The 25,588-nt window shown below is 52.2% G+C and overlaps 2 protein-coding genes across 6 annotated transcripts in view; both read right to left on the reverse strand.

Annotated features, from left to right (window-relative positions):
• AMN (amnion associated transmembrane protein) overlaps positions 1 to 25,588 on the reverse strand; it is a 145,178-nt gene that overhangs the window by 83,925 nt on the left and 35,665 nt on the right. The window lies entirely within an intron of this gene.
• TRAF3 (TNF receptor associated factor 3) overlaps positions 1 to 25,588 on the reverse strand; it is a 128,671-nt gene that overhangs the window by 67,406 nt on the left and 35,677 nt on the right. For 3 of the 5 annotated variants that reach the window (XM_066343942.1, XM_066343943.1, XM_066343944.1), the window contains exon 2: positions 6,305 to 6,481. The exons of 1 other annotated variant lie outside the window; for it this stretch is intronic. The gene's annotated coding sequence lies outside the window, so the exon portion shown is untranslated. The remainder of the gene's footprint in view (positions 1 to 6,304; positions 6,482 to 25,588) is intronic. One more of the 5 variants, XM_066343945.1, reaches the window with a different exon arrangement.

Here is a 25,588-nt window from a genome sequence, read left to right on the forward strand (position 1 = left end):
CCATGGAATGTGAGAAGGTATTTGCACATGATACCTCCATTAAGCAGTTAACATCCAAAATATATAAAGAACCCATACAACTTAGCAATAAAAACCCCCAAATAATCCAATTATAAAATGGGCAGAAGACCTGAACTGACACTTCTCCCGAGACAGACACATGGCCAACGGATAAATGAAAACATGCTCGACTTGACTAGCTATCAGGGAAATGTAAATCTAAACCACAGTGAGATACCACCTCACACCTGTTAGATTGGCTGTTATCAACCAGACAGGTAATAACAAGTGCTGGAGAGGCTGTGGAGAAAAAGGAACCCTCATCCACTGCTGGTGGGAATGTAAACTGGTGCAGCCACTATGGAAAACCGTACAGAGCTTCCTCAAAAAATTAAAAATAGAGTTATCTAACATACGGCTCAGCAATCCCTCTTCTGGGTATCTACCCGAAAACTCAAAAACATTTATTTGTAAAGATAGATGCACCCCTATGTTCACTGCAGCACTATTCACAGTAGCCACGACAGGGAAATAACCCAAGTGTCTCTGAGAGTTGAGTAGCTAAAGAAGATGTGTACGCCCCTGGGCAGATGGCTCAGGGCATGGGGCGTCCTCACCCTGACACGCTGAGGTCACAGGTTTGATCCAGGTCAAGGCATGTGCGAGAAGCAACCACTGAGCGCACAACTGAATGAAACAACTAAGTGGAACAATGAGTTGATGCTTCTCTTTCTCCCTCTCTCCCCCTCCTTTTCTCTCTCTCTGTCAAATCAATAGAAAAAAACCCAAAAGATGTAGTAATATATACAATGGAACACTACTCAGCCATAAGAAAGGGTAAAATAGTGCCATTTGCAACAACACGGATGGACCTTGTTCAGACTATTATGCTAACTAAGCAAAATAAGTCAGACCAAAAAAGTCAAGAACTGTATGATTTCACTCATACGTGGGATAGAAAACAGAAAGCAACAAACAAACAAACACTGATGGACACAGACAACAGCACGGTGGTCACCAGGGGGAAGGGGAGTGGGGGGAGGAAAGGGTAGAGGGGTCCACTATACAGATGATGCATTATGGAATTGTACACTTGAAATCCTAGATGATCTTATTAACCAAGGTCACCCCGGTACCATTAACAAAAAAAATTTTATTCAAATGTTTAAAAAGTGGCTCAGTATTGAACATCAATTCAGTAATTCATTTTATAAGTTATATAAGGGAAAAGAATTCCATTACAATTCTAGGGTATTAAACTTTCTGCTGTATTTCAGCTTGATATTAATTAGTATATATACACACACACACACAAATATATAGATCAAGCATGAGGATATTAGAGTACATAGAAGTATATCTATAAAATAAGTATATTATATCGATAATTAGTGCTTGATAATTAATTAAATAAGTTGTTGGCCCAGAGCTTAGAATATGTATTTGTTAAAAACCAACAACAACAACAAAAAACACTTTTCTTGACTGTGGCCAGGTAGCTCAGTTGGTTGGAGCATGGACATGCTGAGGTTGTAGGTTCAATCCCCAGCTGGGGCACATACAAGAATCAACCAATGAATGCATAAAAAAGTGGAGCAGCGAACTGATGTTTCCCTTTCTCCCTTCCTCTCTTTCTAAAAATCAATAAACAGAAAAAAAAATTTTAAATGATGTCTGTGTTCTCACATTCCTTTTCCAAGCAACAAACTAAACCTCTTCAGCAGTTCACTTCCAGGCATAAATTATACTTTAGGAATATCTGTATTAAAGGTGATACCAAGAGCTGTTTTTCAACAACTCATAATAGATGCCCTTGTTCAAAACTAACATGATAACCAGAACTTTTAGATGGGCAGATGTGAAGGTAGATGAGCCGTTCCACTCCTAACGACGGTGATCAAACCATCCACTGGCACGAGGAGCCATTTTCAAAGTCCCAGGCAGAATGAAAAAACAGGGAAACCATGTCCTAGGAACTGTGGGTTCCGAGTGCTGGTTGTAAGTTAAGAAAGGCTCCAGTACCCTGGGCAACAAGCCACACGGCAGGGGCTGCAGGAGGACCATCCCGAGGTGTGGCGGGCAGCCCCCCGCCAACAAGAGAGGAGGCCAAGCCACATGCACACGGCCGGCCGAGCTGGACAGGAGCCCAGCCGGCCTGGGCTCTGACACTTCCTCTGCGCCCAGGGACTGGGTTTCAGCTACACAGAGGGCCGCGGAGGGAGACCGAACAGGACTACTTCTTGAGGTTTTCACACCTCACAGTCTGTCTCCTACAGCCGAGAATACTGGATAGGCATCTATTTCCTCGTGGGGCCACGAAACCAAGCCCCACCCTCCCCCTTTTTCTCTGCAAGCTGTATCAAGCCCATCTGCTGCGCTCAAGGACACGGTTTCAATGTGACAGGGTAGTCATTCAGGAACAAATGTCACCCCATGACGGAGACGCCCCAAGGCCGCATGCAAGCTGCCAGGGGAGCACGGAAGAGGGGGGCTTACTCCAGTCTGGTCCAAACACCCCTGCAAAGCAACCCTAGTAATTCATGATGTGCTTGGGAAACGGCATTCTGCAACCGTGTGTGAAAACTTGTTACTTTTTATCTTTTTTTTTTTTTGACAAGTCAAGATACTGTCTTCCTTCAGTTCATTTTTATTCTTCTAAGCCAGCAAGTGTCAACCTTTTTCATCTCATGCCCTACGCAAACTAATTACTAAAACTCGGCAGCACAACAAAAATTATATTAAAAAAAAAAAAAGTATGCCTGACCAATGGTGACGCAGTGGATAGAGCGTCGACCTGGGACGCAGAGGTCCCAGGCCCAAAACCCCAAGGTCGCCAGCTTGAGAGCGGGGTCATCCAGCTTGAGCACAACAGGGTCATCGATGTGACTCCAAGGTTTGCTGGCTTGAGCAACGGGTCACTGGCTCAGCCTGATCCCACCAGTCAAGGCACAAATGAGAAAGCAATTAGTGAACAACTACAAAGTGATGCAACTATGAGTTGATGCTTCTAATCTCTCTCCAGCACTGGATTTCTCTAAAATAAAATAAAAACAGGTATAATATTGATCCATTCACACCAGATGGCTACTGTTGTGTTGCTGGCTTTTGTCATTTTTTTATTTGACGATCTAAGGGAAAAGAGGTCAGTGTCCCTGACTAAATTGTCAGGTATTACCTGTTTTAAAAATCCTTACTGCACACCGGTTGAAAGCTGCTGTGCTAAGCCAGAGAACATGTATAATGAGGCTTTACTGCTGAGTTCTGCTTCAGTTTGTCCCAGGTTTCCGATACCAGTGCCTGTTCGTTTGCCACAGATTAGTGAATGCTCCATGATCTGGATGTGGGGGGGGGGGGGTGCACAAGGAATGGGCCGGCTTTTCCTTGGGGGGGTCAGCTCCTCCAAACGACTCAGGGAATGCAAGGGCCAGACGTGGAGGCACCTGTGTTAGAGATCTGATTACGTAGGTAGTGCTTCTAGGTCACATGACCCCTCACATCCAGAAAAAAATCAATGTCCCAAGACCTGAAAGCAGCCTGTGTCTCTACCTGAAAGGCTACTTCTGAGACTCTTGATGAGGTTCTCTCTTGAGAAAGGTAATTTAATTCTCTCACCTAAGTGGGGCAACCCACTGGTCCTGGGCCAAGAAGAGACTTCTAAGGACTGCCTTCCTCTCTTGTTGTCCCTGTTCTGGGGTTCCCCATCTTTGCCACCTGCCGACTGAGCAATGAGACCCCAGTGCTACTAGATCTGCCCACCAGCCTACTCCTTCTCTGTCGTTTTTGTCAACCATTCCCAAACCTGCGATGGCCCTCCCACATTTTCAGGCCCCAAAAAATCATTCAGCCATTTACTGGGTTCCTGTTACTATGGGGCCAAGATCTAACCATGAGAAACGTGCTTCCCGCCCTCACGAAGCCTCCAGGGGAGGGAGAGGCTAAGCACGATGATAATGCCCTAGCTGCCTCGGAGCCTGAGGAGGAGATAGGCAGGACCCAAGGCCAGGCAGGCGGATCCCCTGGGCCAGCACCAGGCAAAGGCCAGCCCACCGTGCTGTGACTGATTTGCCCGGAACGCGGCACGCTCCCTGGTGTACACACTGTCTACCGCAGCGGAGACACAAGAAGGACCTGCAGAGCCTAACACGTTTACAGGGAAAAAGTATGCTGACCCCCAGTCTGCACTGCTAGTGGCCCCTTCCCCTTTGAGCCGTGCCTTCAGGGGTGTGGAAATGACCAGCAGGCGCCCGAAGGCGGACAGGAGCACAGGACGTGTGTGTGCGGCGGGGGGAGGGGGAGGGATCATCGACTGTGACCCTGCTCCCTTCTCACCCAACAGGGAGACCTGCCCAGAGACACCCGTGAGCAGTGCGGTCTCTGTCCCTGAAACCCTCTGTGGTTACCTCTTCCGGGAAAGCCCAGTTTAAAGCTCACTGCTTATGGAAGACCCGACAGGAACCCCAGTGCACAGAGCACAGCTCAGAGACGCTGCAGCCCAATCCAGCTCCACCTGTCAGCCGCCACGTTCAACCCTCACACCTGGCCTGGTGCCTGCCTACAGGGTCCTCTCTCGACACAGGGCACCACGGCTTGACATGACGGACGGTCACCCTGATCTTTCCTTCTCATCCGACCGTGAGCGAATCGGACGAGGAGCCTGACGACCACTTGGGATGATGAAAATGTTCTGGAAGCACAACTGGGAACATACTGGAAACCAGCTACTGACCTGGACACTGCAACAGGACGCAGTTCACGGTACGCAGATTTCCTTGAAGAAGCCGTTATTTAAAAAACAGAAGGCTAGTTATCCCAAAAGTCCCTCACTGCTTACGCTCTGTCCTAAAACTGCACAGCTAGTGCTGGTGAATGAGCACACTCAGAATTCCAGTAAGCAGGCTACGTAACAAACGACCCCCGGCCGAGTGGCAGGAAGCAGCACTTGTCCTGTGCACAGGTTCCCTGGGTTGTGACCTGGACCAGGGACAGTGCTGGCAGCACGCCTCTGCTCCAGCGTCGGGCCTCTGCCACAGAGAGAGAAAAGGAGAGAGGCAGAGCCTGCTGTCGCCCACGCGCCCACGCTGGGAGGCTGCTGGCGGGGGCTCCTGGGGGCACTGCCACGGGTCCTTCCGCAGAGCAAGTGTCCCAAGGAGAAAAGCCAGGAAGCGCCTGTACCCTTTCTGAGACGTAGCGTGGAAGTCACACGGCCTCACTTCTGCCTTACTGATGGGGGAGCCAGGTCAAACACCGACCCAGGGTCACGGGGGAGGAACAGGGGCCCTCCCGCCTCCCGGTCACAAGTGCTGCTGCAGGAGGGGAGGAGTCACTGAGGCCATGTCGAGAAAATAAAATCTCTCAACCTGAGTAAGTGCTACAGTCAAATCTTAACCTTCTTGAAGAAGTGTGAGTTAAGATTCTGGGTTAACTGGAGTGCGGCTAAAAATCAATGTCTTTCGAGCCTGGTAAGCGGAATCTCTCATCACTCATAATAATGTCTAACTTGTAAGTTGCACCTGATAGTTGTGCTTTGTGGTTTTGTCTTAAAAAATATCGTATGGTGGCTTTTTTTTTTTTTTTTTTTTTTTTGTATTTTTCTGAAGCTGGAAACGGGGAGAGGCAGTCAGACAGACTCCCGCATGCGCCGGACCGGGATCCACCCAGCACGCCCATCAGGGGCGACGCTCTGCCCACCAGGGAGCGATGCTCTGCCCCTCCGGGGCGTCGCTCTGCCGAGACCAGAGCCACTCTAGTGCCTGGGGCAGAGGCCAAGGAGCCATCCCCAGCGCCCGGGCCATCCTTGCTCCAATGGAGCCTCGGCTGCAGGAGGGGAAGAGAGAGACAGAGAGGAAGGAGGGGGGGTGGAGAAGCAAATGGGCGCTTCTCCTATGTGCCCTGGTCGGGAATCGAACCCGGGTCCCCCGCACACCAGGCCGACGCTCTACCGCTGAGCCAACCGGCCAGGGCCTCGTATGGTGGCTTTGATATCACAGGTGATGACTCAGGTTCATACACATCCCACTCCCTCCCTCTGTGCCCACTGGGCACTCAGCTTCCCTGTGACACCACCGACAAGCACAGGTCACCGGGCACCACCACGGACAGGCAGAGGTCACCGGGCACCACCACGGACAGGCAGAGGTCACCGGGCACCACCACGGACAGGCAGAGGTCACCTGGACGGTCAGGCGGGGCCTGAGTTGCCAGCACTCTCGGCAGGAGGTCGGTGAATAACAGGAGCAAGGAGGAAGAGGAGGGAGAGGTTCTGAAGCCATGGCAAGAGCAAGAGCGCTCTATCCCTGCCCCCTACCGTAGGGTCTCTGCGCTGACGGGGCGAGGACAGTGCGCTGAGCGCACACCTCTTCTGTCAGGAAAGCGATCCTTAGGAGAGGGCAGTCAGAAGCCGTTTCCGATCCCAGGTCTGGTTCTGACCTGCTCTGGGACCTTAACCCAGTGGCGTCACTTCCTTGGGCCTCAGTCTCCTCATCTGCAAAATAAAGAGACTGAATTAGTTGAAAACTCCGAAGGAGGCCAGTGAGTCACTGCAATATGCCCACTGGAGTGAGTCTGAAAGTTAGATCTGCCTTCAGGTGTAAACTTTAAAGGTTTTATGTATTGACTTTACATAAACAGAGGGTGTAAAAAGGCGAGGGGAGTGGGGCAGACAGAGAAGTATCAACTCAGAGTTGCGTTACTTTAGTTGCTCACTGATTGCTTCTCTTATGTGCCTTGACCCAGGCAAGCCCAGGGTCTCGAACGGCGACCTCAGCATTCCAGGTTGACGCTTTATCCACTACACCAGTGGTCCCCAACCCCCAGGCCACGGACCGGTACTGGTCCATGGGCCATTTGGTACTGGTCCGCAGAGAAAGAATAACTTACATTATTTCCGTTTTATTTATGCCTAAGTTTGAACGATGTTTTATTTTTAAAAAATGACCAGATTCGCCTGACCAGGCGGTGGCACAGTGGATAGAGCGTTGGACTGGGATGCAAAGGACCCAGGTTCGAGACCCTGAGGTCGCCCGCTTGAGCGCGGGCTCGTCTGGTTTGAGCAAAAGCCCACCAGCTTGAACCCAAGGTCGCTGGCTCCAGCAAGGGGCTACTCGGTCTGCTGAAGGCTTGCGGTCAAGGCACATATGAGAAAGCAATCAATGAACAACTAAGGTGTTGCAACGCGCAATGAAAAACTAATGATTGATGCTTCTCATCTCTCTCCGTTCCTGTCTGTCTGTCTTTGTCTATCTCTCTCTCTGACTCTCTCTGTCTCTGTAAAAAAAAAAAAAAAAAAAAAAAAAAAAGACCAGATTCCCTGTTACATCTGTCTAAGACTCACTCTTGACGCTTGTCTCAGTCACGTGATACATTTATCCGTCCCACCCTAAAGGCCAGTCCGTGAAAATATTTTCTGACATTAAACTGGTCCGTGGCCCAAAAAAGGTTGGAGATCACTGCACTACGCCACCGTGGGTCAGGCTCAAGCTTAAACCTTCAACTTTATGAGCTGTGTTTCTTCACAAAGGGAATGAATTCTGCAGAGTGCAACAGGTCATCCCAGAACCTGGCTGGGCCCTCGTAGGAACCGCTGCCTGACCAGCCACCACCGTCCCAGAGCCTCCTCTGGTCTCAGCCCCCAGGCAGCCAGGTTGTTAGAGGCCTTTGAAAAATATTAACAAAGAGACACTACAGTCCCATGCAGTCAAGACACTCGATACAGTTTAAATACACAAGGGGAACTGCTTTTCAAAGAAACGATGCCACACATATCTCCAACAAACAGCAAGCCATCCTTTGGGGCAGAGAAATGGGCCTTTCTTTGTGACTCCCAGAAACTGGCATTTGGGCACGGGTCTTTCCGACGAGGGCCTCCCCCTTCAAAACAGCCCTCAGAGCACGCAGGGCCAGCAACAGGCCAGGCCACCGCCCCACAGCGCAGCATGTGGCTGGAGAGCGGCTGTGGACGCGGGGAGACGCCCGGCCAGGCCACGCAGGCACACGACTGCAGCTGCGTGCTGGGAGGCTGCGCAGAGCTGGCCCACGCCACGCCGCTGCAGGCTGAGGTGTGGGCTGTGGTGCTCACCCAGGCTGGACCTCCCACCTGCACTGAAAACCACGTCTCAGCCACAGGCTGTTTCCAGGAACCGAGAGGCCGAGGCCGGTGTCACTCACACCAGAGAAAGAACTGAGAGCTGCACGGACAGCCCTGGTCCACAGAGAAAGGACATGCTCGCTGCGCACGGGCAGCTGAATTTATTCACACTCATCGTGACTGCAGCCTCTCAGCTGGAACCTCTCAACTTAAAACACCAGACACAGTTCAGAACCCCATTCATAAGCTTTGTGGAAGGCAAAGTGGTTGCCGTGGTAACCCCCGGCACTCTAGTTCTTGGCATTGGGGCATATTAAATTGCCACTCCTAATGTGTTTAATACAGTTTGGGGCCACAAAGTCATAGCCAAACAACAAATCTGAGCTCTGACTCTCAGCCTCCCTCGTAGGCAAACAGTGGAGGCGGAGTCTGCCCCGCCGTCCCAGGATAGCACGCTCACAGAAAGGCAAAGAAGAAGTGAGGAGGCCGTTAGACTTTGTTACCAGCGCCATATGGCTGAGATTCTGTTCAACAGATCCATGGAAGCGTCGTGTTGCTTCAGGTAAAGAAACACACATGCTGCGTTGCATCTACAGCTCTAAAATTCCACCATGTTTACTTAGCAAGTCAAAGGGAAAAAGCAGATCTCTCTAAAGAACACCTTCAATGATTTATTCCGTGGGCATATGCCCACACTAAATAAGGTAATCCTTCAAACGTCCAAATGGTCCTTAGTAAGAAACCGAAGTTTTACCTCTTCGGTTCGAATGAGATCTGTTCGACCCTCATTCTCTGCCTTTGTTCCTAAGGACACTCGTACATGAACGCACGCATTCTGCGCACACAGGATGCATGCTCGGTGAAGTCCCTCACCTTCCCCCACGCCGCCGAACAGCGGGGACAGCAAGACCTCCGTGCACAAGCTGCAGAGGCAGCTTCAGTGTCTCGTCTCCAGGAGGCCCCCGCGCCGGCCACGCACAGGGGCTGCAGCAGGTCCCGCTGCGCTGGCCTCAGCCTCCAGGGACGGACAGACGCTGCACCCTTCCTCGCCACCAGCCGGCTAGGGCCTGGGGGGCGCTCACGGCCTTCCCCATCTCCTGCCTCACACAGCAGGCCCCAGGCCCCCAGTCGCGGCTCTGAAGGGGCACAGGGGACCTCCCCGCCACTGTCCCCACGTTAACAGAGACTTCGGGAACCGCTGCATTGCAGTCTTTCGGAAAGCTACCGATCTCGCATGCCAGAGCGCAGGGGAGAGACTCCTTGGCACAGCAAGCTGCCTCGAATCACAAAGATTACTGTGCGTACCTCTAAAAAATGTTGCAAATACCTGGCAGCGGCACGGGGGCAGGGGGAGGGGTGTTCTAGATTTCCAACCTGTTCCCTAGAGGCCGACTGGTCTGTGGTCTTCACCAGCAGACAGCCCGCACCAGGCAGGGTGCTAAGACTGCTGAACTCGAGGAAACGTGCACGCCGGCTGGCACACGGTCTCCAGTGCCCACGGGCTGCCAGGGAGGCTCCTCCCACCTGCTGCTCAGCACCAGCCTCAGAGCCCCTGCCCAGGGGCTGCTGGGACCAGCCGGCAGTCCAGAAAGGGCAAGTACAGTGAGCACTTCCAGTTCCTCTGTGGGCAGCCATCCCCTCCACACCCAGCGCCCTCACGGGACAGCAGAAACCATTATGTGGTCAGAGCACTTGAAATATTAAACCACTGCCAATTCAGAAAGAAGAAAAAAAAGACAAACCAAATTCAGGAAAAGGGACTTAAGCTCGAGTAGTGGTGTGCTCACTAAGCAGCCTTTAATTTTCATTCCTTCGTGTGATCTGCTGGGAGGGCATGGGCCACATGCTGCATGAGGCAGACGTCACTGTCGGACTGGGACAGGCACTGGGGGGGGGGGGACTAATGGCGGAAGAGTCCTTCCGATCCCAAGGAGGAGCAGCATGCCCGGGGGGCAGGGCCGGAGCTCGCGGAGGTCCAGGGGGGCAGAGCCGGAGCTCGCGGAGGTCCAGGGGAGGCTCTGCGCAGAAGGGACAGGAACAGGGCTGAAGCACAGTGCTCGCCTGGGACAGGGAGGTGGCGGACAACACCCGCAACGCGGGCACCATAGAATCCTCAGCGAGGTCACTGCCACCACCGTGACCAACTGATGCCCGAGCACTGCGCAGGGGCAGACCCGGGACCGCGCGGGGTGGCACCAACCGGAGAGCCTTCACCAGGCAGCAGCTGTCCTCCAGCGACTCTGGCGATGAACCGCCCCTGGTGGGGACTCCTGTGGGGCTCCCACTCAGCAGCACTGTGTTCCAGCCCCCACATGGGGCCCGCCTGAGGATGAGCAGGGGCTGGGGAGGGAACAGGTGAGGGGGTAAACAGGGTAAGGAGTGCACTGGTCACCCCTTGGTCCAGTACCACGGAACGACAGGCAGTACCCTGAAAACACCGTGCTGCCTCTGCAAACCCTCCTCTACCTAACCCCCCAGCACAGACTCCGGAATCCCCTCCCCGTGAGTCATCACAGGCTCCCTCCCCCCCAGCGGCAGGGCCCTTCCTCCGGGCTGTTATCCCTAGTGGTCACCACACCACAGGATAGTGACGTCACTGCACCTGGCCCCCCGTAGCTCATAGCTCAGCTACCACTGCCCGCCCCACCTGTCCCTCTGTGAGGTAGGTACCAGCATCCTCTCTGCCTCACAGCTGTGGAAACCGAGGCACAGAGATACTTAAGTTACAGTCTGGGTGGAAGAGCCAGCACTCAGCCCCGGGGACTCCACCGGCCAAGCCTACCCAGCAGCTGCGTGGAGTTCTAAGCACTAGCCGAAGTCCATTAACACCAAACGGAAAGGATGACGCTTCCCTGGGGCTCGACTCAGGGGTGGGGGTGGGGGATCAGATCTGTGGAAACACTGCAGCTTTCTGACCCTGATCTCTCAAATAGGCGAGATGTGAATAAATGAGTATTTTAAGCCCGGGTATATTCCTGGCGGACCGGGAGGACCTCGCAGCACGAGGTGGGTGATCAGAGGGAAGGCCGCGAGCTGAGGAAGCTCCTCTTTGCCATCATGGCGCTTTGTAGACTCACTCCAGTGGTGAGCGGTGCAGCAGCCTCACAGGAACTTGTACCAGAAGCCCCTGGGCACATTCAGGCCTGGGCACTCCCCTACAACTCTCTGCCTTTCAAATCCGAGATCAAGGCTGGTTCTCTGTGGCAGTCTCCCCCTGGGGCCCCAGGCGGCCCAGCGTGGCAGCACACTCTCCCGCCCTCCTGATCAGTCCGAGGCCCTGAGCCCCAGGAGCCAGAGCCCTGTGCTCTGGCCCAAGCGGGCTTTCCCAGGAGTGAAGGGAGGAGCTGGCAGGGGTCTTATATCAAGACTTGTGCCCCCTGGGACAGACAGTGCCCTAGAGGGGTGGGGTCAGCAGCTGCCAGGGGCCCAGACTCCCGCCCGCCCAGCAGTGAGAACTCCCAACTCCGCTGGAGGTAATGTGAACCGGTGGGGGAGTGAGGGGCTCTAGGGTCGTGGCTGAATGTCAGGGGAGGGGGTGATGAGGAGCCCACAACAGGGCCATCCAAACTGCTTCCATCGAACCATCTGAAAACCACGGTTCTGTGCACGGGTAGGGGCTCCCTATCATCCCACGTTAGAGACCTTAGAGACAGGAGGCGGCAGCGGCTCACACAGGAGAAATATTCCAGCGCACTGCTGTGCACCCCACGATGCTGTCCCCCCAGTGCTGTGCTGTGCCCCACAGTGCTGTGCTGTGCACCCCACGATGCTGTCCCCCCAGTGCTGTGCTGTGCGCCCCACGATGCTGTGCCCCACAATGCTGTGCACCCCACGATGCTGTGCCCCACAGTGCTGTGCTGTGTGCCCCACGACGCAGAGTGCCAGACAGTGCTGTGCTGTGTGCCCCACGATGCTGTCCCCCCAGTGCTGTGCTGTGCACCCCACGATGCTGTGCCCCACAGTGCTGTGCTGTGCACCCCACGATGCTGTCCCCCCAGTGCTGTGCTGTGCGCCCCACGATGCTGTGCCCCACAGTGCTGTGCTGTGCACCCCACGATGCTGTGCCCCACAGTGCTGTGCTGTGCACCCCACGATGCTGTGCCCCACAGTGCTGTGCTGTGTGCCCCACGATGCTGTGCCCCACAGTGCTGTGCTGTGCACCCCACGATGCTGTGCCCCACAGTGCTGTGCTGTGCACCCCACGATGCTATGCCCCACAGTGCTGTGCTGTGTGCCCCACAATGCTGTGCCCCACAGTGCTGTGCTGCGTGCCCCACGACGCAGAGTGCCAGGCAATGCTGTGCCAGCTAGCTGTCTGGGGCTCTGTACTGGGCACCACCTGCTGCGGGCAGCACCTCGTCTCCACACACCCTCCTTCCCCTTGGCCCACAGTGTGGAGCGAGCAGAAAGGGCAGGCACTCGAACTCCCTCCCTCCAGCACTGACCTTTTCCCACCAGCTGCGGGCCCTCTGGGACCTGGGGCTCCTGGTCCACAGGGAAGGAGTAAGCTCTTCCTCCCTCTTAACTGATGTGAGCCCTGAAAGGTTCCCAGTCGCATACATACGATTCTCAAAACATGAGGCACGCCTCTTACAAAATGCAGCCAGTATCCACAGAGCACTCCATTTTTTCCAAGCCCCCCTGGGTTTAAATACATGATGATAGACCTTCAGGACTCTCCCCACTAATTGGAATGACCATGGCAGAATCTGCTCCTTAATTAAACAGCAGTAATGAAATTCATAATCTAACTCAGGCAATTAGCTGACAGCATTAATGCACATTTGCATGAATTTGAAACAAATCATGGAAACATCCCTGTAGGTCTCATTTAACAAAATGCTCAAGAGTATCCCTACGATGGTAAGATGTTTATTACTTCAAAAATAGACAACCCGGTTCCCAAAATTCCCATGAAATAAAGCCAAAGGCGCGGCCCACTGCCACTGAAGGGAAAATAGAGACAAGTCACCGTCACTACTCCCTGCTGCTGGGCCCAGAGAACCAAGCCAGTCCCCGAGAAGGGGGAGTAGGGGAGAAGGAGAGAAAAACAGAAGATATAGACAAGATTTAACTGGCTCAGACACAGAACAGACTTCATTATCTGCCAACACTGGAACAGGACACTTATCTGATAAGACCCTGTGATGACCACCGCATGTCATCAGGTCTTAGGGAAGAAAGAGGCGACAATTCTGCAGGCAGCAGGGTGTCCAGGGACCTCTTAGCATATAAAAACTGGAGTCGCCAGCAAAGGTCAGAGAAGCAGCAGTTACAAGTAGCAGAGCCTTCTCTGCACACACAAACCAGAACCAACAGAGACACGCAAAAGCAGCCTCCCCAGCGGGTGCACGGCCCCGGTCCACGCCCACAAGAAAACGAAAACGTGCACACAAAAACTTGCACACGCAACTGTTCCCAGGGGCACTAGTCATAACAACCCAAATGCCTGTCGATGGCTTCACAGATACATAAAATGTGGTCCGTCTACAGAGTGGAATATATGACTGGCAACAACAACAGAAAACAACCCACTGACAGGCGGCTACTGTGCATTGAGACCGTGACACTGAGTGAACGATGGATGGCAGGCACAGGGCCACGTGGTCCACGGTTCCGCTGATGCCCACTACAGGCCGCGGCTGCACAAACTCTGAAGATACTAAAAACCAATGAGCAGGGCACACAGGTGAAGTGACGGGATGTGACCATCTCAACACAGTTATTTTTTTAAAAGCTGATACAATCCAACCTAAGGCCAAATGTCTGAATTAACATCACTAATGAGATACAGCTCACCATCTCAAAGAAAGAAACCAAAAAAAAAAAAGGGAAAATTATGCCCCCCAATATGCATTATTTTGAGGGTAACCCCTTCCAAATAATGTTAAACAAGCTTCTCATTGTTCAAAACAAGTTATCACTGTTTTTGGTCATTTTTTTCTCCCCCAAGATCTCAGAGTTCAATTTTTCTTTATTTTATTTTTTTTTATGGATTGATTGATTTTAGAGTGACAGAGAGGAAGGGAGGGGGAAGAGGGAGAGGGAGAGGGAAAGGGAGAGGGAGAGGGAGAGGGAGAGGGAGAGGGAGAGGGAGAGGGAGAGGGAGAGGGAGAGGGAGAGGGAGAGGGAGAGGGAGAGGGAGAGGGAGAGGGAGAGGGAGAGGGAGAGGGAGAGGGAGAGGGAAAGGGAGAGGGAGAGGGAGAGGGAGAGGGAGGGGGAGAGGGAGAGGAAGGGGAGAGAGAGGGAGGGAGAGAAGTGTTCATTTGTCGTTCTACTTAGTTGTACACTCATTGGTCGCTTTCCAGGGATCAAACTTGCAACCACGGGTGTTTTGGGACAACACCCTATCCAACTGAGCTAACTGACCAAGGCTCTTCAAGAAAAAAACTGATTTTAACTCTAATGTCAAGTATCAATTGCGCGCGTGCGCGCACACACACACACACACATATATAAATGTAGCACTTTTATTTATTTTTATTCAGTGAGAGGAGGGGAGGCATGCACCACAGTGTGATCCATCCAGCAAGCCCACTAATGGGCAATGTTCTGCCCATCTGGCATGTTGCTACATTGCTCAGCAACTGAGCTCTTCTTAGCACCTGAGGCAGAGGCCATGGAGCTATCCTCAGCGGCCAGGGCCAACTTGCTTCAATTGAGCCATGGCTGCAGGAGGTGGAGAGAGAGAAGCAAGAGGGGGAGAGGTGGAGAAGCAGATGGATGCCTCTCCTGTGTGCCCTGACCGGGAATCGAACCCAGGACATCCATATGGAGGGCCAATGCTCTACCACTAAGCCAGGGCCAAACTGTAGCACTTTTAAACATCAAAGAATATCACTAGAAAAACTATCCACCCCATTATAACCACCAGAAAGCATTCATTTACTTAGTTCTACAATGAAATAAATAAAAAGCACTTGGGGGCTTTTAAGACACAGAAATATTTACAAGGCTTGAAGTCCGTGAAGTCAAAGAAAACACATTCACCACCCAAACATAAAACTCACAAATAGGCCTCTGCATAAAATAAACTAATTAGAGAAAGACTACATCCTCTACAGAAAACGGAAGAGCTCCCAATTTGTTCCCACGGTGGTCTGTCCACCTCAAAGTTTTCAACGACCCAGCCAAGAGAAAACAACGTGGTAACTCTGAAAGCACAGTTCTATAATTGGCTGACATCATTACAATAATGTGTTTCTATTTTCCATCGGAAGAGGATCGTGTCTACTCATCACTCACAATGAGTCAGCCAGTGTGCAAGATATTTTACATAATGGGAAATTTATTGTGACCCAAAAGTTCAGCGTGTTCTCATTAAGTTACCAGAAATTATAGATGTGAAGATACTTCTGTTAACTTAACCAAAATCAAGAAAAGAAACTACTTTAGGTATGCACACATTTTTTTCAGTTTGGTCGGTCTAATTCTTTTTATGCTACTGTATTTCAAATTAGTCAGGATTGGTAAGTTTTGTAGTTTAAATACTAAATAAAGAAAATCTGCATACTGACAACATAGGTAATTTTACATCGGTTTTGATGCTGCATCAACTTGCTACCCATAGAGCTAAGCACTATCAAAACCAGGCAGAGACAGCTTCAGTTTTTGTCAACACCCTTACAGTGAAATGGTTTTTCCAAAATTATGATACCATCTAACATGTTAATGGAGCCTTCCCATTGTGCCCCGCTGGGAATTTAACTATCTCTACGGAAAATCTTACAGTATTGTGTCCATTGACCATTTTCCCACGTGATATCCAGTGCTGTTTTATTTTTCTAAATCCCAGGAAAAGAAAATATCTAAGCAATTAAGCACATAGCACATTTCCAGACCTTTTAAAAATCCTCCATAATATACTAAAATACTCTGAAGGCCCACTTGGAAACTTGATGTGTATGCACGCAACACAGATGCAAACATGTAAAACACGATACACGCAAACATTTCCCATGCAAACATTTCCCATTCCCTAAACGTAACCCATGTGAACAAAGACAGTACTGCCAGGTATTTTTTATATTACAGGCTGGTCCCCGGAAAAGGGTAATTACACAACACAAGGGGCATCTCTGAAACCCTGTTAGATAACGACTGGCACATACTCACCACAGCGCCCTGGGTGCTGCCCTTGTCCTGCACTGCTGCTCACCGGACCTGTCTTGAAGGAAGTTCTTACAGCACAAACTCTAGTCTTACACATCTTAGAATATATTACAAAAGACCGCACTAAGTCTTTCTGAAAACTGTAACATCTCTCACAAAATCTGCAAGACGGAATGTGTGTTTCTAACTCAGTGTCATGGCTCATTAAATCTTAAGTACCTGGGACACAAATAATTCTACATTGAAAGAATCCTCTGTAATATACATGTTCAGATGTGAGTTAATACAGTCTACATAATTCATCAAAGCCCACAGAAAAACTTTAGAAATACTACAGAGTGACATCTGCTCCGAGAACACACGACCTCGCCCTCTGTCCTCTCGAAAGGCTTGGGACGTGCAGACTGCACACAGCCGAGCACGGCTCTCCCCGTTCTAATAAAACTGGCAGCTTGCCTGCAGCCTGGCAACTCAACACTTTTTCTCACAAGCACTTAGCAAGTACCATTTCAGGAAGCAGGTAATTTTTTACAAAGACATCTACCTACATCAAAAATGCATCTTAGAAACATTAAAAAAAAAACTATCCTCATTATATTTTAAGTCAGGAAACGTACATTAAGTGTAACTAATGTTGAGACTCCTGGCCCAGCGACAGGCAGTGCGAGACTGCGGCCAGGTCAGTGCAGCGCTGAGGATCAGACCCACCAGTGGAGGGCACTGAGGCCCAGAGGGTCAGGAGGGGCGCCTTGCCTCAAGCCTCAAGCCTCGCTCGCTGCTCCTTGACCAGTGCCAGACCCCTGGGAAACAGATGCAGGACGGTCCACAGAGGCCACTTCCTCTACTCCCTGCGCCCAGGAGCAGTGCCACGTGCCAGGCCCTGTGTGGCACACCTGAGACAGTCATGCTTTTCGGCATCGACGAGGGTGACAGCACACGCCAGGCCCCATGGCACTGCCTCCTCAGCGTGTGCTTGTCACTCACACACCACGCCGACCACCCGTTTTCTTCTGGAGACATACTGCCCGAAACAGGTCCACAACCCCACGCCTGCGATCCTGACATCCCCCAAGCTCTGGAGACATGTCGGCACCTCCTGGGGCAGCAGGGCCTGCCACGTGCCAGGCGATCCACAGTCTCTGGACCACTTGGTGCCAACAGTCATACCCGCTGCTGCAAAAATCTTAGTGTTCGGTTACAAGGCGCTGCCCAGCACGCTGCACAATGTGTGGCACATTCACTAATTCCAGTCTAACACCTCTCAGCAGGAGTTGCACAGGACTGTTCAGTGACAACAGGACAGGCACTGTCTGGAAGAGTGACTCGCGAGCCCCTTTAACAGCCAGGAGACAACAGCCATCTGGACTTAAAGTCCAGATTTACACGTCTGTCCCACACACTTGCCGAGCACGAGTGTGCCATGGCCCTCACCAGATGCTGGTGTACAAGGCTGAAAACAAGACGACAGTCCTGGCCTGATGGGAGGTGGCGCAGCAGATAGTGTCCCCTGAGGTATGGAGGACCCAGGGTAGAAACCCCAAGTCGCTGGCCTGAGCACGGGCTTGAGGTCACTGGCTTGAGCGTGGGATCATAGACAGGACACCATGGTCACTGGCTTCAGCAAGGGGTCACTGACTTAGCTGGAATCTCTGGCCAAGGCACAGATGAGAAGCAATCAATGAACAACTGAAGTGCCACAACTAGGAGTTGCTACTTCTCATCTCTCTCCCTTCCTGTCTGTTTAAAAAAACAAAGACAGCCCTGGCCGGTTGGCTCAGTGGTAGAGCATCGGCCTGGCGTGCAGGAGTCCCGGGTTCGATTCCCGGCCAGGGCACACAGGAGAAGCGACCATCTGCTTCTCCACCCCTACCCCTCTCCTTCCTCTCTGTCTCTCTCTTCCCCTCCTGCAGCCAAGGCTCCACTGGAGCAAAGTTGGCCCGGGAGCTGAGGATGGCTCTGTGGCCTCTGCCCCAGGCGCTAGAACGGCTCTGGTCGCGACAGAGCAACGCCCCAGATGGGCAGAGCATCGCCCCCTGGTGGGCATGCCGGGTGGATCCTGGTCGGGCGCGTGCGGGAGTCTGTCTGACTGCCTCCCCGTTTCCAGCTTCTGAAAAATACAGAAAAAACAAAAACAAGAACAAAACAAACAAAAAACAAAAAAACCCCAAAGACTATACAGTCCCTGCCCCCACGAACCCTCCGACTGGAGGGGGGACCAAGAGGCAATACACACACAAACACGTCGCTGGCGGGACAGGGAGGCAGACACTTAAAGAGGGGCTGTGCAGGGGCGGTCAGGGAAGGCCTCCGTGCCCAGTGGCCTGGGAAGCCAGTCCTTAGGAATGGAAGGGGGAGTGCTGGAGGCCCAGCAGGCAGCCACCCCACCCCACCCCCGAATTCAAGAGGAACGAGGGAAGGAGCCATGGGTCCACGTGGAGAGCTGGAATGCGGTGTGACCCAGCCACTCAGTGACACTGCCAGTTACCAATCAAGCTCCCTGCAGGCCCCGGCCATCGCGTCTGCGATCACAGGAGGACCAGGCCTCTGATCTCTCACCACTCCCGCTCCACGAACTAATTTTGTGCAGTGGATCTAATCGTTCACAGCACTTTCCACTGGGAAGGATGAAGAAGCTGAACCGGAGGGAGGGGGGGCTTAATCATATGAAAACCATCTGGAAAGAAAAGGCAGGCAACGTAGCAAGTCGGAGAGAAGCGAGTGACTGACTGCCAACGACCGGCCACTCGCCCAGACACCTGCCAGAGTCAGAGGATGTGTGCAGGGCAGGCCCAGGCTGGGTGGCTCAGTCGACAGGGCGTTGGCCCAGCACCCAGAGGTGGCAGGTTCAATCCCCGGTCAGGGTACGTATGAGAAGCCACTGATGTGCGCACCAGTAGCTGGAACGGCAAGCTGATGCTTCTCTCTCTGTCTCCTTCCCCCAAATCGATGGAAGAATTAAAAGACGTGCAGTGCACCTGCTAAGTGCTTCAAGAAAACCGGAAACGGGCTTGCTGAAGTGTCCTTGGAGGGTACTGCACCTCCAGGGCCTGCCTCCCTCCACATCCTTCCCCCGAGAGGGGCGGGAAGGGGGGCTCGGGCGCCCCGTTCTGCCCAGGCGCCCGGTTCTGCCAGCGGCCTCCCCAGTGCAGAACCAAGCGGCTTGCCAAGCAGCTATTAAGATGCACAAATGGAGGGATATTTGGAGCAGCTGCAGAAGCTCTATTAAGGATAACAAAATGGGTAAGTGAATCTCAAACTCTTTAAGGTTAAATACCCACTTGGGTGAGATTTCACAACACAACAACAGAATACAGTAATGAAGTAGCTTCTCAAACTTTTCCACCAAAATACCCCAAGGGCACAGGAGAGAGAACCCCCTGGGTAAGCACTTTAAAGTAACTGAGCTTATGTGAAATCTTATGCATCTATGAAAAATTCATGCAAATTTTACATTTAACTCCAGAACCAAGCCCACTACACCTCTTCCCTCCCTGTCCCTCTCTGCTTCTGGAACCAGAGGCAGTGTGTACCTGCCCCCCCTCAGCCCATGTCCAGCCCACCCCACCACACAGGGCAGCAGCAGCCTGGCCCCGCTCCTCACACCGTCATTCTGTCCGCCTGAGAGCAAACCCTTTCAATGAACTGTCAATGGGTACTCCCTCCCCCCTTTCCTTTCCCCCACCCCACCCCCACTGTCTACGACACCACCCCTGCCCAGTTCCCAAGACCTCCAGGTTCCTGAATCCAATGGTCAGCTCTCACTGAACCTGCCCGATGCCCAAGTGGCTGTTCCTAAGTCCACACACATCTCCTCCAGCCCCAGCGCCCTGTGACTTGCAGACCGGGACAGAACAACTCCAGTGCTTCTCCCTTGCTTCTGACCCCCACCCTACCTCCCCACCCCCGCAGCAACCCCGGCTCACCAAGTCCCACCAAGTCCCACCAAGTCCCACCCGTACCACCACCAGGTTGGTCACACACCCCGCACCCACCCTGTCAGCAAGGGCTCTCTCTCTGCTCCCTCTTCCAAACCCAACCACACCTCACCAAGCTCCAACCACACTGGCCTCCTTGCTGTGCTCCTAAAACATGCCAACCACATTCCCCGCTCCAGGCCTTTGTACTTCCTGCCTGTCGACCTAGAAACACGCTTCTCCCCAGATCTTCCCACGGCTCCCTTCCTTGCTTCTTCCAAGCCCTGCTCCACCGCTCCCCGATCACAGAGTGCTCCCCGGCAACTGGGAACAACTGGGAAGTCGTGTTCCCGTCCCACCCTGCCTCGCAGGCCTTTTCTCCTCTCCAACACGCTCTAGAGGCTCTGGAGCACTAACTCACAGGGTGGCTGGGGCCTGGACTGGCCCCTCCCTCCCCCATTAGAATACACACTCAAGAGGCTAGGAGTTGGACTCACTCACCTCTGTGTTGCCAGCTCTTGGAACAGAGCCCGGATGTTGGGGGAGACTTGATCAATATGTGTTTCATCTGTTTACGGCCTTATTCTGAAACATTAATGTGTTAATGTGAAAAGCTTCCTTACATACTCAACACTGTAACACAAGAGTCTGCGTGCCCAGGACACAGAAGTAAGTAGAGCACACACACTTCCCGTGCCCTCCGTATGAACCCCGTCCTGGCAGCCACGCAGGAGTGACATACCACAGGAGTGCCCAAGACCTGGCTGCACCGTTACTCATCACAACACTGTGTAAAGCAGAGAACACTGGAAACAAGCTAAGTGCCCAATAACAGAGAACTGAATCAACAAACTGACTTGGCCATCATCTTACCAGCTGCAAACAACAGGAGGGACCCTTGCGGGCATTACACTCACTGAAATAAGTCAGACAGGGAAAGACAAATACTGTATGATCTCATTTGTAAGTGAAATCCAAAAAACAAAAAGACAAACCCATAGATAACAGAGAACAGACTGCCGGCTGCCAGAGGCGGAGGCTAGGGAATGGGTAAAATAGATGAAGGGAGTGAAAACAAGCTTCCAGTTATAAAATGAGGAAGTCCTGGGGGTACAGTGTACTGCATGGTGACAGCAGTTAATAACACTGTATTGCATATTTGAATGCTGCTAAGAAGGTAAATCTGTTTTCTTCTTCTTTTCCAAGTGATAAGAGGGGAGATAGAAAGACAGACTCCTGCATGCACCTCGACCTGAATCCACCCAGCAACCCCCATCTAGGGCCAATGCTCTGCCCATCTGATCATAACCGAGCTCTTTTTAGCACCTGAGGTGGAGGGCTCCACGGAGCCATCCTCAGCACCTGGAGCAATGCATTTGAACCAACAGAGCCATGGCTGCCGGAGAGGAAGAGGTCAAGAACCAGATGGGCGCTTCTACTGTGTGCCTGAACCAGGAATCAAACCCGGGACTTCCACACAATGGGCTGACACTCTATCACCGAGCCAACCAGCCAGGGCAGAAAGTAAATCTTAAAAGTTCTCATCACTAGGAAAAAAATTCTGTAACTATGCATGATAATGAATGTTAAATAGATTTTTTGTGACCACTTCACCATACATACAAATAGCTAATCACTATGTTGTATACCTGAAACTAATATAATGCTGTATGTCAATTATACCTCAGTAAATAAAAAGAAACTTTGACATAATCATGAGTTCAGCACATAGTCAATTAAATAATAGAATGCCATGCTATTAAAAAATAATTCTGGCCCTGGCTGGTTGGCTCGGTGGTGGAGCGTCGGCCTGGCGTGCAGAGGTCCCGGGTTCGATTCCTGGCCAGGGCACACGGGAGGGGCGCCCATCTGCTTCTCCACTCCTCCCCCTCTCCTTCCTCTCTGTCTCTCTCTTCCCCTCCCGCAGCCGAGGCTCCATTGGAGCAGGGATGGCCCGGGCGCTGAGGATGGCTCCTTGGCCTCTGCCCCAGGCGCTGGAGTGGCTCTAGTCGCAACAGAGCGAAGCCCCGGAGGGGCAGAGCGTCGCCCCCTGGTGGGCGTGCCGGGTGGATCCCGGTCGGGCACATGCAGGAGTCTGTCTGACTGCCTCCTCGTTTCCAGCTTCAGAAAAATACAAAAAAATAATAATAATAAAAATAATTCTATCCGGCCCTGGCCAGTTGGCTCAGTGGTAGAGCGTCGGCCTGGCGTGCAGGAGTCCCGGGTTCAATTCCTGGCCAGGGCACACAGGAGAAGCGCCCATCTGCTTGTCCACCCCCCCCCCTCTCCTTCCTCTCTGTCTCTCTCTTCCCCTCCCGCAGCAGAGGCTCCATTGGAGCAAAGATGGCCCGGGCGCTGGGGATGGCTCTATGGCCTCTGCCTCAGGCGCTAGAATGGCTGCAGTGGAGCAACACCCCAGATGGGCAGAGCATTGCCCTCTGGTGGGCATGCTGGGTGGATCCCGGTCGGGCACATGCGGGAGTCTGTCTGCCTCCCCGTTTCCAACTTCAGAAAAATACAAAAAAAAAAAAAAAATTCTATCCAACATAAATATAAGATTAACAAAAATAACTTTAAATCTCCTAGTATCACATTAAAAAAGTAAAAAGAAATAGGTAAACATATGTAATATATATTATTTAACCCAATGTAAAAATTTTATCATTTCAATGTGTAATTGGTATAAAAAAATTTTTTTTCTTAGCGTACGAGAAAGACAGGAAGGGAGAGAGATATGAGAAGCATCAACTCATAGTTGCAGCACCTTACTTGTTCACTGATTGCTTCTCATATCTGCCTTGAGTGGGGCCAGCAACCTTGGACTCAAGCCAACCACCTTGGGGATCGTGTCAATAACCCCACGTTCAAGCCGGTGACCCTGCACTCTAGCTGGCCAGCCTGCGCTCGAGCTGGCCACCTCAGGGTCTCAAACATGAGACCTCAGCACCCCAGTCGAGGCTTTCTCCACAGCCACCCCAGGTCAACAATATAAAAAATTACTTATGAGATTTTGTTCTTTTTTTCCAAACTAACTTCGAAATCTGGTGTAAATTCACACTTCCAACCCATCTCAGTGCAGACTGGCCACACTTCACCTGCTCCCTAGCCACCCAGCTATTATACTGGACAGCACAGTATTATGTCATGAACACTGCTTAGTGGGTATGAGAAAGAGAAAATTATATTCTGCAGAAATCAAAAAAATTGATCCTAAAACACATAAGGGAATGCAAAGGACTCCAAATAGACAAAACATGCTTAATCAGAACCAATCTGGCCCTGGCAAATGGCACAGTGGAGCGGGTCGGCCCGGAGTGCCAAGGTCCTGGTTTCAGCTGGGGTTGCCAGCTCAATCCTGAGGGCACCAGTTTGAACCCCAGGGCGCCAGCTCAACCCCCGGTCAGAGCCCATATGAAAAACAATCAATGGCACAACTCAATGGAACAACCAGATGATGCTTCTCTCTCTCTCTCTCTTTTGTATTTTTTCCAAAGTGAGAAGCAGGGAGGCAGAGACACAGATTCCTGCATGCACCCAACTGGGATCCACCTGGCATGCCCACCAGGGGGCAATGCTCTGCCCATCTGGGGTATTGCTCCACTGCAACCAGAGCCATTCTAGTGCCTGAGGCAGAGGCCACAGAGCCATCCTCAGCGCCAGGGCCAACTTTGCTCCAATGGAACCCTGGCTGCAGGAGGGGAAGAGAGAGACAGAGAGGAAGGAGAAGGGAGGGGTGGAGAAGCAGATGGGTACTTCTCCTGTGTGCCCAGACTGGGAATCGAACCTGGGACTTCCACATGCCAGGCCAATGCTCTACCACTGAGCCAACCGGCCAGGGCTCTCTCTCTTATTAAAAAAAAAAAGAGGCCCTGGCCGGTTGGCTCAGTGGTAGAGCGTCGGCCTGGCGTGCAGAGGTCCCGGGTTCGATTCCCGGCCAGGGCACACAGGAGAAGCGCCCATCTGCTTCTCCACCCCTCCCCCTCTCCTTCCTCTCTGTCTCTCTCTTCCCCTCCCACAGCCGAGGCTCCATTGGAGCAAAGATGGCCCGGGCGCTGGGGATGGCTCCTTGGCCACTGCCCCAGGCGCTGGAGTGGCTCTGGTCACAGCAGAGCGACGCCTCGGAGGGGCAGAGCATCGCCTTCTGGTGGGCAGAGTGTCGCCCCCTGGTGGGCGTGCCGGGTGGATCCCGGTCGGGCACATGCGGGAGTCTGTCTGACTGTCTCTCCCCGTTTTCAGCTTCAGAAAAATACAAAAAAAAAAAAAAAGAAAGGAGAAGGAAGGAGAAGGAAGGGAGAAGGGAGGAGGGAGGAGGAGAAGGAGGAGGAGGAGGGGGAGGAGGGGGAGGAGGAGGAGAAGGGAAGGAGGAGAAGGAGAAGGAGAAGGAGAAGGAGAAGGAGAAGGAAGGAAGGAAGGCGGAAAAGGGAGGAGGAGGAAGAGGAGGGAGGAGAAGGAGGAGGCGGAGGAGGAAGAGGAGGAAGAGGAGGAGAAGGAGGGAGGAGGAGATGGAGGAGGAGGGAGGAGATGGAGGAGGAGGGAGGAGATGGAGGAGGAGGGAGGAGATGGAGGAGGAGGAGGAGGAGGAGGAGGAGGAAGAGGAGGAAGAGGAGGAGGAGGAAGAGGAGAAAGAGAAGGAGGAGGAGGACCACTAAACTGGAAGATATATGTTGGGCAAATGAGTTTGTAAAATAATAATTTTGGAGTTTGCTCACTTTTACTGTTAAAAATGGCTGCCCAGATGTAACTATGTAAACACAACAAATTAAAATAAATGCATCCATACATAAATAAAAAAGGCTGCCCAGATATGTGATCTGTGAGACTGCTAATTACCTTCCTGCTTGGGAAGGGCCATTGTTATGCTAATGTGTGTTGCAGGAGGTGTTTTCACACCAAAAAGTTTAAGAAGAAAGAAAAAGCAGGAAAGGAAGGAGAAAGAAGCCAGTTTTGCAGCGTAAGAAGCCATGTTGGCAGATGAGGAACCAGCAATGACTTAGACTAGTGGGAGCCTTTGATTCTAGGAAAAACCAGGAACGATTCTCCGGGTTGTGGAACCAGAGAATGTGTGAGTGGGTTTTGGAGCCCTCTGTGTGTTTACTTGCCAGCCAGGTGCGAGGCTGGGATAAAGGAATGGCCCACCAGTTTTTGGCTCCACTGTTTCTCTACCGTCTGTCCGAATCCAACGGGAACCTGCATGTGCCTGGCTGTGACAGCCGTGGCTACTGGACTTACATGACACAAGTCCCGATTTCAAAGCTTACTACAAAGCTAAGTTGTCAGGACAGCACCGGCATCAGGGTGAACGTATAATGGATGTAAAGCCAGTAGGCACGGCCACCATCACAGCCACCTGGCCCATGCAAGTTCGCATTAGATTCAGACGGTAATGAAACAATAGAGCCAAGAACTGGTGGGCCATTATCTTTAATCCTAGCTTGCACCCGGCGGGCAAGTAAAAACACACACTGGGCTCCAAAACCCA

The sequence above is a fragment of the Saccopteryx leptura genome, chromosome 6 (genome assembly GCF_036850995.1).
Source record: "Saccopteryx leptura isolate mSacLep1 chromosome 6, mSacLep1_pri_phased_curated, whole genome shotgun sequence".
In the NCBI taxonomy this organism is placed as follows: domain Eukaryota; kingdom Metazoa; phylum Chordata; class Mammalia; order Chiroptera; family Emballonuridae; genus Saccopteryx; species Saccopteryx leptura.